General features: G+C 39.1%; 1 pseudogene; it reads left to right on the plus strand.

Annotated features, from left to right (window-relative positions):
* The first annotated feature begins 7009 nt into the window (after positions 1-7009).
* On the plus strand, positions 7010-7588 carry Rps7-ps19 (ribosomal protein S7, pseudogene 19; annotated as a pseudogene).
* Positions 7589-10840: the final 3252 nt, after the last annotated feature.

Below are 10840 nucleotides of genomic sequence, written 5' to 3' on the forward strand. Positions count from 1 at the left end.
TATAGACAATACTTTTAGATTTACATTTTATATTCACATTTTATATTCTTTTCAGTGGAACATGAGCATATGCACATGTAACAAAATTTCTTTTTAAAATTGTGATGAACACTACATGGTTTAGCAGGATGATGAGCTCTACATCTCTCTGAGGTAGAACTTAAATGAGACCCAAACACATGAGCATTCAGAGCACTTCGACTTAAATACCAGAACACTCAAATGAATAACTTAAAGGCTAATTTGGTCTCTGACATAGATTTGACATACACTCCAATTTCAATTTTCATATATATATATATATATATATATATATATATATAATTTCAGCCAACTTTAATTTTCCACAGTCCTTAGTAATTCCAACACCCTTTAAAAGTCCATGCAAGCAGCAGAATGGAGCAGCAGAAGTGTACTGAGGTCCAAAGTCTAAGTCTCATCTAAGACCCAAAGAAGTTTCCTAACTGTAATCCTTCACAACATCAAACCCAGGTTATGTACTTCTAACATACAATGGTACACAATAAAGACACTCATTTAAACATGAAGGAATTGGGACAGAGCCGGGAACGATCAGACAAAAGCAAGATCAAAGCCAGTAAGACAAATAGCAAATCCTCTAGCTCTGAGTCTAACATCTGGAACTCATGATGGAATCCTCGGGGCTTTAAAGGGATGGGATAGTCCCAGCTCTCCACATTTGAAACCTGCAGCATGCGTGACCTTTTCCTTAGGCTTGCTCCATCCTGTGCCTGAAACTTTGTTTCGTGTGTATGCCCTAGTACTGGCATTCTACCATCCTGAGCTGTCTCTTGCAACTTATACTTCACCACTCATAGCTTCAGCCAATGGTCCATCAGTATCTCCTTGAAGGAATTCCAACCCTGCAACACATTCTAGAGATGGCGGAAGGCACCATGACCCTCCCACTCCAATCTTGCATCATCAAGCCTGTGAAATCAGTGACATATGAACAATGCTACCACACCCTGCTGCCAGCTAGAGATGAAAGTCGGCATTCTGTGAAATAGCTGCAGCAGCTTGTCTGTACTGACCCAGAATCGGGAAAGCGATTACATTGAGGTGGTTGTATTTGAGCGGGGAATTGCTCAGTTCAGCTTTTCTTCCTTCAAATGAGTTTCGATCTTTGCAAGGTGGAACTTCCTCGGATGGTGGGGTTTGCCCTCCTGACATCTTTCCTGTTGTCCCAGTTCAGGAAGTTTCTCTCGGGTAGTGTTGACTTCTTCTAATGATTACTTATTCAGCACCAAACAGAATGCTCTCTGGCTTTGAGATTTTCTCTGCCAAACAGACAAACAAATAAAATTAGTTCACTATCTTTAAATTTAACTTCACTCAGTTCTCAGGACACAAGCAGAATATATTCAAATTCTTGAAAATACTGCATAAATGGTCCCAATTCCAGTTCCTGAGAGTTCTTATTTCTCTCCAAAAGTGTGTGAACTAGATGTCCAGTGTTCATAATTTTTTCAGCAGGCTTGTTTTCCAAACCCACCAGAAGGGCCCATTAAGCTTTGCTCCAGTATGTTAGAGCTTTTCTGGCCCAAAGCTCCAAACTCTTCTATATTCTGGCCACAAAACTGCTCCAGGTGCCCCAGAAGCCCATGTTTATCACAGCAGCACCTCCACTTCTCACAACCGATCTTCTGTCTTGGCTTCTTATCCAGCTACTATAATAAAATTACACTGACAGAAGCAACTTAAAGGAGAAAGGACTGGCCTGCAGTTCCAGGTAACAATACAGTACATTATGGCAGACCTGTCATGGTGGCAGAGGCTTGGGGGAGCGAATTGCATTGTGTCTTCAGCAAAGAAACAGCAACAAATACGATCTTTCCTTTCTTTTAACAGTACAGAACCCAAGCACTGAAATGGTGCCCCCATTTCTAGTTTGGATATTCTTAACTCATTAACTTAACACCGTTCCTCCCAGGTGTGCTTAGAAGCTTCTACGTAGACAACACAAATTATCACAAATTGTGTATGATTACTTAAATCATCCGAATCCCTATCACTATTGCTTGCCAAACACCACATTTTTCCTTTTATTGCAAAGATGGGAAAACAAACCACAAGGCATGTTGATACGAGTTTATAATCTAGTTCTGGGCTAGCATAGGCTACATGGTGAAACTCTGCCTCACAAAGAATCCAGAAAGGAAGAGAGGAAGTTTCGATTTTCACACATATATATATATATATATATATATATATATATATATATATACAGACATATATATACACACACACATATATACGCACACACATACACACACACACACACATATATATATATATATATATATATATATATATATATATATATATATTTCAGCCAACTTTAATTTTCCACAGTTCTAAGTAGTTCTAACACCCTTAAAAAGCTCATGCAAGCAGCAGAATGTAATCCTTCATAACATCAAAACAAGGAAGGGAGGGAGGGAGGAAGGAAGGAAGGATGGAAAGAAGGGAGAGAAGGAGAGAGGGAAGGAGTAAAGGAGGAAGGAATAAAGAGAAAAGGGGAGGGAGATAGAGAGATGCTGCTGCTGCTGATGATGATGATGACGACGACGACAACGACAATGACAATGACTACGGCAAAAAAAGGAGTTTCATCCCTTGAGTTACCTGGATGCTTTGAGGGTGTTGGGAATAAACATAAAGGTAGTGTAACTACTTCTCTGCAGAAGTGAGGAATGATCTTATACTGCAGACAGAAAGTGCATGTTCTGCTATGGTTTCTAGAGTCCTTGAAGGTGGCCTTTATGCTCAGAAAATATCAGGCTAATGGTACTTTTTAAAATATTAATATTTTGTGGGTTTTTTTTCCTGGTGTAAATTTAAAAACCTAGTTTACCCTTCAGATTCTCATTTCAGCTTACAAATTCCATTCCGTTTATGATCCAGGAAGTTCCAGAAATTGCTTTTAAGGGCACTTAGAGAAATATTTAGCTTCATTTATAAACAGATAATTAAACCTCTTCAGACATTTTAAAATTCACTTATAAATTTAATGTATCTGATTTTCTTTAAGTACCTCAATTGTCTGACTTAAAACCTTCCTGAGTAATTAAATAAACCTTTTAAATCAAATGAATTAAATTTATAAATATAGTGAATCAAAGTCTTTTAAGTATTCCAACACTGTAGATCAATTTAGTAATATTTCAACCTGAAACTACAAGTATAAATCAATTAGTCAATTATGCATTTTATATTGGAATTATGAGACTGATCTATTCCATCTCAAGCACTACAAAACTTTAAATATCACACAAATAGATTCCTTTTTTTAACACAAAACATTCAATTCTCTTAAATGCTGCCATATTTAATTTAAAACAATGTTTTTCTGATTGAAAAAAGCTTTCTAGCTAATGAACAGCTGTTGGTTTTGATTATTTTACTGGATTCTTAATGATAAAATTGGTAGAAGATTTCAAGCCATGTGCATGGTCTACATAAGCCCCAGAGTGGATGGTCACACACCAGGCTCCAGACTTAGGTCCCATCATTACAAAGAAGACTGGAGCACTGCCACTCAGGTGGTCATATTGTTTGATGGGTTATACATGTCTGTGGTTGTAAGGAGCTCGTGTGTGTGTGTGTGTGTGTGTGTGTGTGTGTGTGTGTGTGTATGTGTGTTATATATGTATGTGAGTGTGTGTCTCCCTCTGTCCCTCTCTGTCTTTCTGTCTCTGTCTGTATATCTATATCTATATACATACACATACATACAGAATTACCAGAAAGATTATAAGGTAAGTCCAACCTGGGATATCTGTCTCATGAGACCTGTCACAAAGTAAAACAATAACAAAGTGAAATATACTTTCAAGTTATGTGAAGTTTTCTTTTGTTATTTTGGATGTTATTGAATATAACGTAGAACACCTTCTCTGGAAGTCATGACCTGGACCATCTGTCTCTGGTGTAATTAAGGTAAAATTAGGGATATATATATATATATATATATATATATATATATATATATATTTGATATATATATTTGATATACATATTTGATTAAATCCAAAGACCTGGTGCATAATCACAGAACATTCAGTCTTATCACTCTTGCAGACATTACTACATCATCTTCAAAGTGGAATTCTATTTCTACTAACTCTGTCTCATGGCAGGGGCTCCTCCAGGTCATCTCTACCCATCTGCTTGTGTAGGAACACACAATAGCCACCTGTAATATATGACATATTAAGGGATGGCAACTCCAAAGACTGTCAATATTTGGGTTTCAATAAAATTGTACAAGCATTCATATGGCAGTAGGAGCGTGCTTTTCAGTAATTATTAATGTTCTGTGGTTTTCAAGACTTTTATGACCTCAGAGACTCTGGCAAAAGCCTTCTCTACACATTAACACATAAACTCTGTATAAACACTGTAGTTTGTAAGGTTCAATAATTTATGTTCTCTGAAATGCACTGATAGATATCAAACTGAATACGAAACAAAACAGAACCTAGGCCTTGATGGAAATTTTGTTAAAATTAAGGTGGAAAAATATTTCAATGAAAATTAGGTAAAGTCTTTCTTAAAAACTGGACTCTGTCCTGTTTCCATTGAACCTGTAAGTCAGAAGTGGGCTATGGTGAAAACTTAATTTACATGGTTCAATATTAATTTCATCAAACCTTGAAAAGAAGCACTGAAGAAAAAAATTATAATTAGTCTTCCAAATAGTTAGAGGACTCTTCTGCAATGGAAAATTATAAGCATATTCTTCATCTTTATTGAAGATAAAATATACTTTTGCACTTGAGAGACTGAGGCAGAAAGATTGTGAGGTCAGACCAACCTGGGCTGTCTCATGAGACCTGTCACAAAGCAAAAACAATAACAAAATAAAATATACTTTCAAATCATGTGAAGCTCTCTTCTGTTCGTTACTTTGGATGTTACTGAAGATGATATAGAATGCCTTCCCTGGAAGTTGTGACTTGGAGGGAGCCATCAGTCTCTGGGATAATTAAGAACCACTAAATCATGAGGATTATACTTGTGAATGAATGGAAGGATGAATACTTGATCATCTAGTATTGCCTAAAAACACGTCATTGCCTGTCAGACCAGACCCTGGCTTTCCATTAACCATCACACAGTCTAAGCCTTAATATGTACTAACAAGGAAGAATTCTCGGCTGTTCTTCTGAGCAGATAGACTTTATCTAGCAATGCCAGTTCTGTTGAATTTGGATTCCCTATTGACCACACAGATTTAAAGGACAAGCTAACCCTACTCTAGATTCATTCTGTCTTCTTTGTGCTAAAAGCTAAAGGCGAACTTCTAATATGGTTTCCTTTCTGGAGTATTTTTGGAGGTGTGGTGGTCTTTGAAATAATTTTATCTGCAGAGGGCCCAGAGCCAGGCTCCTGCACTAAACACATTTAAGGCTTGTGTTTTAGCTGCCTGGCTCTTAGAGAAACAAAACCCCACAAGGCTCTGATATAGGAGGCTGTGCACAAAAGCAACTAGCTTCCTTTAAAGCTACAGTTCACTGGCTGTTGCCCTTGCAGTAAAAAGCCTTTCTGCTTTGTGAGACTTTTTCACTGAAAAACCTCCTCTTTTTAATCACATGAGGGGTTTTAATGCTTTTCTTGGTGTTGCTAAGGACAGGAATCTTGAAGGTGTCCACAGAAACAAGAGTCTTGAGGATTGTGACTTAGGGAATTCCCCTAACTTCTGCGGCAAGAAGCAGTGAAGTGACATGCAAAGTGGACAGAGGAAGAGATGGGAACAGGTGCCTTTGAGCACTGGGCAGGTACTCCGTCCTTCACACTGACGCCATAAAAACATGTCTTTGGAGAGTGCGGGCATCTTCTGCAGGCAACAGAAAAAAAAATGTAAGTAATGCAGATGCAAAGACGTCCATGTAGAAGAATTGATCTAGAAGATTAGTTTGTAGCATTTTGTCCTCTCCCACAGTGTAAGCCTGATGCAAGTCTTATTCATATTCTTTCTGCTTATTTAGTGATTGAAAAAGTGCTTTCATTCAATATATTCTAATAATACTGTTCCCCTCCCCCAACTCCTCCTAACTCTTCACTAGCTCCCTACCCACACAACTCCAAGGTCTTTCTCTAGATATAGAAAAATAAATAGCAATAAACAAACAAACAAATAAATAAATAAGAAGAAAAGAAATAAAGAAATAAGAAAAGGCACACACGTAAAACAAAATATGCAAATGAAGACCAATAAGACAAAAATTCCCATACAAGGTAATATGAGATTAAAAATCTACAAAAAAAATACTATTGAGTTCTTAACTTCACTTTGTGTTAGTCAACTGCTCCTGGGTGTAGGGCCAACCTAAACTGTGGTAAATACACCCAGTTAATGCACACAAGGCATTTTTTTCCTTTGCAAGTGGGTATCAATTACAGAGGATCCACACAGGTTCCTTCGTACTGAAGTGACAGAGAGGTAAATACATGTTCTAAAAACTTCTTTCATGCTGTGATAGGCAGACCTGTCAACATCTTAGGAAAAGTTCCTGTTTGCTCCCTTACTTTCCTTAGGGCCAAGTCCCTTCCCTCAACATAGCCTTTTTCATAGGCCATCCCAATTAGCAACTGGAAAAGCCAATGTGTATTTATGTTAGACCATAAATTTATATGCTAAAATCACTGTGAACAAATCTGTACGATGAAATCAAATTGATCAGTAATGCCAGCACGTACACTTAGTTCATTATATATATCAAATCTCGGGATGAGTCTAACTCAGTGACCACTAAAAAGTCAGTGGTTCATCTCTCATTCACTCTTTATTCATTTCTTTGTTCATTTGTTCTCTCGACCATCCACTATATGTTGAGCTTGTATTACATGGTAGGCACTAAGGATGGAGATAGAGGACTGCTTCATTAAAGCAGGCGTTGTCTGGAACCCGGCAAAGAGAGATTGATTGATCACAAGATGATGTGCGTCTCTTTCTAAGCTGGCACTCCGTAAGAACGAAGCCATGCTCACCTCAAGCACCAAGACTGTGAAGCCCAATGGCGAGAAGCTGGATGAGTTTGAGTCTGACATCTCTCAGGCACTGCTCGAGCTGGAGATGAACTCGGATCTCAACGCGCAGGCGCAGGAGCTCAACGTCACCGTGGACAAGGAAATCGAAGTGGTGGTGGTCGGAAAGCTATCATAATATTTGTACCAGTTCCTCATCTGAAATCTTTCCAGAAAATCCAAGTCCAGCTAGTTCGTGAATCAGAGAAAAATCATCAGTGGGAAGCATGTGGTCTTTATTGCTCAACGGAGCAGTCTGCCCAAGCCAATCCGGAAAAGCCATACGAACAATAAGCAAAAGAGCACCAGAAGCCACACCCTGACCACAGTGCACGACGGTGTCCTTGAGGACTTGGTCTTCCCAAGCGAAATTGTGGGTAAGAGAATCCAAGTGAAACTGAATGGCAGCCTGCTCACAAAAGTTCATTAGACAACAGCAGAACAACGTGGGGCACAAGGTCAGAACTTTTTCTGTTATGTACAAGAAGCTCAGAGGCAAGATGTTAATTTTGAATTCCCAGAGTTTCAGTTGTAAAGGAAATGATGGAATAAAAAAAAAAAGTTGATGTGGAGTAGTGATTCTCAACCTGTGGGTCGTGACCCCTTTGGGGGGGTCACATAGCCTGCAAATCAGATATTTACATTGCAATTCATAACAGTAGTAAATTATAGCTATGAAGTAGCAACAAAAATAATTTTAAGGCTAGGGCCATTACAATGTGAGGAGCTATTGAAGGGCCAGCATTGAGAAGGTTGAGAATGACTGATGCAGAAGGTTGCATATGACAGCAAACAGAAGGCTGTCTTGTTCAGATAAAGAAGATGATCAGAATGCTAAAGCTTGCTTGAATAAAGGATAATCGAGAAATAGCTGGACGAGAAAGAGAATCATATTTTCAAGTTTTTAGGTTTTATTTTTCACACATAACAACAGAGCATGGTTGTAGAGTGTGAAAGTTTTCCAAGTCTATTATATCTGTGGAAGACTCAGATCTGATCAGAACATAGCCAACAAAATTATCTTTCCGGAGCTCTTGGGAAATTGGCATGAGTTTTCCCCATACAGGCTCCCTGACTCTTCTGATGGCACGATAGAGGTACAGTGTGACCTGTGAAGTCTCAAACAAATGCAGCTAAGAGAGAAGAGAGCACTTAAAATGCCTCTGCTTTCTTTCCATTATAGACACACCTGGGTACATGCCCGTGAGCCCATTTGCACATGCATATGCACACACACACACACACACACACACACACACACACACACACCCTTAAGAGTTCCAGAACCTTAAAGACCTATTCTTACAAAGAGACATTCATGTCCATTCACACCCATGAATTAATTTTTAATGGATAAACTATCTTTAAAAATAGCTACAAATGCACTTAATAAAGACCATTAATTTATCAGGCTTTGGTGAACCAAAGGAGTTGTACCTTCATTCTTCGTCCTTGGTGAATTCCCTCATTTTAGCTACTGTACTTTTATCAGTATCAGAACATACTTCCTGCCAGGGTTTAGCATTTGCAAATTTTTTATAGGTAGTGATTTAATGGCACTGACATTAAGGTTTCTATCCACTGGGTCACATAAAAGCCATCTGAAATGAGCTGCAAACGAAAAAAGACTGCTGAATATAAGGAGTGGGAGGGAAGAGAGGGCCTGACAATGGGCTCACCCACCCTGTACTGACAGGAGAACTTGTACTGGCTCCAATTATTAGCTCGGCATGCTGGAGGTCTGCTGAGAGTTTCCACTGGGCCTCCTCCTGTTGGGAAAAGCTTAGGAAGGAGACACCAACAGTCTATATTCTTTGATCTCAGACTCTGAATCAAGTAATCCCATTTCAGTAGACACAGGAGAGGAACAAGCCTATCCCCTACGTTGGTTCATTGAGCTTTTCCCATGAGCACCGCTTCAATTTGGCTACCCTCATGGAAGTCAGGAATTTCTGTTAAATAGATATAGTCTCAAAGTCAGCACTTGGAGGGTAGAGAGAAAGGGCACGAGTTGATGAACATGTGCTTTGTCTTTCTATGTCTACTCTGAACTAGGAAATACCTCAGTCCTATGGGAGCCACACAAGCATTTCCTGGGAAGCAGGGTGGATACCACTAAAGAAGAATGAGACAGAGTGTATAGACCCCATAAAGGGCAGATCAACCCCAGAATTTTACCGTAATGGTGTGCAGGTCTAGAAGTGGCCAGATGTGTCAAGAGAAACACAAAGATAAAATTTAATGTGAGGGGAGCTCAAGCTCAGCAGGTAAGAGTGCTTTATTCTTGCAGACAAGCTGAGTCCTGTTCCCTGCACACACACACACACACACACACACACACACACACACACACACACACACACACACACACACAGCAATTCCTCCAACTTTGAGATATTTAAAAAGACATAATACTCATCCAGGTCACTCAAAATGCATCTGGAGGCAAATGCAGCTTACTGACCAGCACTCTGTATCATTTGCTAAGAACACCAAGGCAAGAGTCTAGACATCGTCTCAGTACCACAAGTATAGAACAGAAATCCTTCTAAAGTAATGGAAATGAATTGCGCTGCTTTTTCACCCAAAGGGGTTTTAAGAGCAGAGCACAGCCAGCTTTGGATATAAGTATTTCGTGTTTTTTCCCCTAGTCTCAAAGAAATCTTAAGTCCAAGTTTTTCACTCTTATCTGAAAGGAAAGAGAGATGAATCAATGATTAGCATGATAGAATAATAGGGCTGCTTTTTAAAAATTGCCTTCAGTTACAGAGAGCTTCTCTTGAACAAAGGAAGAAAGAGCATCCATGGTCCCAGTAATGTATTCACATCAAATTTCACCATAGAAAAGGAAAGGAATACAGCAGATTGTAATCCATCCAAACTGGGTGAAGCACGTGCCCTGAAGGTACCTAGGCCTCCTATATCTGAAACTCCTTACCTGTGCCCTGAGGACACACTGCGTGCCCAGTGCTCAGAACCTGCAGCCGACAGCCTCTCTGCTGTTGCCAGCACTGTTCCAACCTCCAGCCACTAAGTGACTTCTTCCCATCTTCCTTCGGGTGACAGAGCAGCATGCACGGGTGTTTCAAGAGCCACTTTGCACAGCGTCTTATACTGAGCTAGGCCCCAAGGAAGCCATCAGGGCTTTTGGAACCAAGGAGAATTCAGTGAGTGCCTTTCTCCCTCCCAATTCTTGGCCAGACTTCATATGTAACAGAAAAAGTAAACATTAACTCTCTCAGACATTGATGAGTTATACTCTTTTTTTCTAGCAACAATGATATGCATTAGTTATTTAGTGTTTATTAATTATATGAAATTCAAGGCTTCCTCATGACATTTTCATCTACGCACAGAATATATTTTGGACATAGTTACCCCATTTGTTCTCTTTAACCCTTAACCCTCCTTACTTACCCCCTGGTTCTCTCTCTCTCTCTTTCTTTCTCTCTCTCTCTCTCTCTCTCTCTCTCTCTCTCTCTCTCTCTCTCTCTTGGACTGTGTAATTTCTTTCAAAGAATTGTTTATGATCCAAGTAAATGCCTCCTGTTTTAATTTAAAACGCAACCAAAAAATTACATTGTTGAACTGTGGTGGATTTTTTTCCCTTCTTTAAAATGGTTTTCCCAGAATGGAAGTTGACTTTGATTTATATAGGCTGATGACTGCCAAAAAGTTGAATAAATTTTCCAATTCAAAAATAATAACTCTTGTGAAATGATAAAAAATGCTCTAGATATACATTTGATGAATAAATTTGAACACTAGTTGAAGAATGACTGCCAAT

Source organism: Rattus norvegicus, chromosome 5 (assembly GCF_021556685.1).
Source record: "Rattus norvegicus strain SHRSP/BbbUtx chromosome 5, alternate assembly SHRSP_T2T, whole genome shotgun sequence".
NCBI classification, from domain to species: domain Eukaryota; kingdom Metazoa; phylum Chordata; class Mammalia; order Rodentia; family Muridae; genus Rattus; species Rattus norvegicus.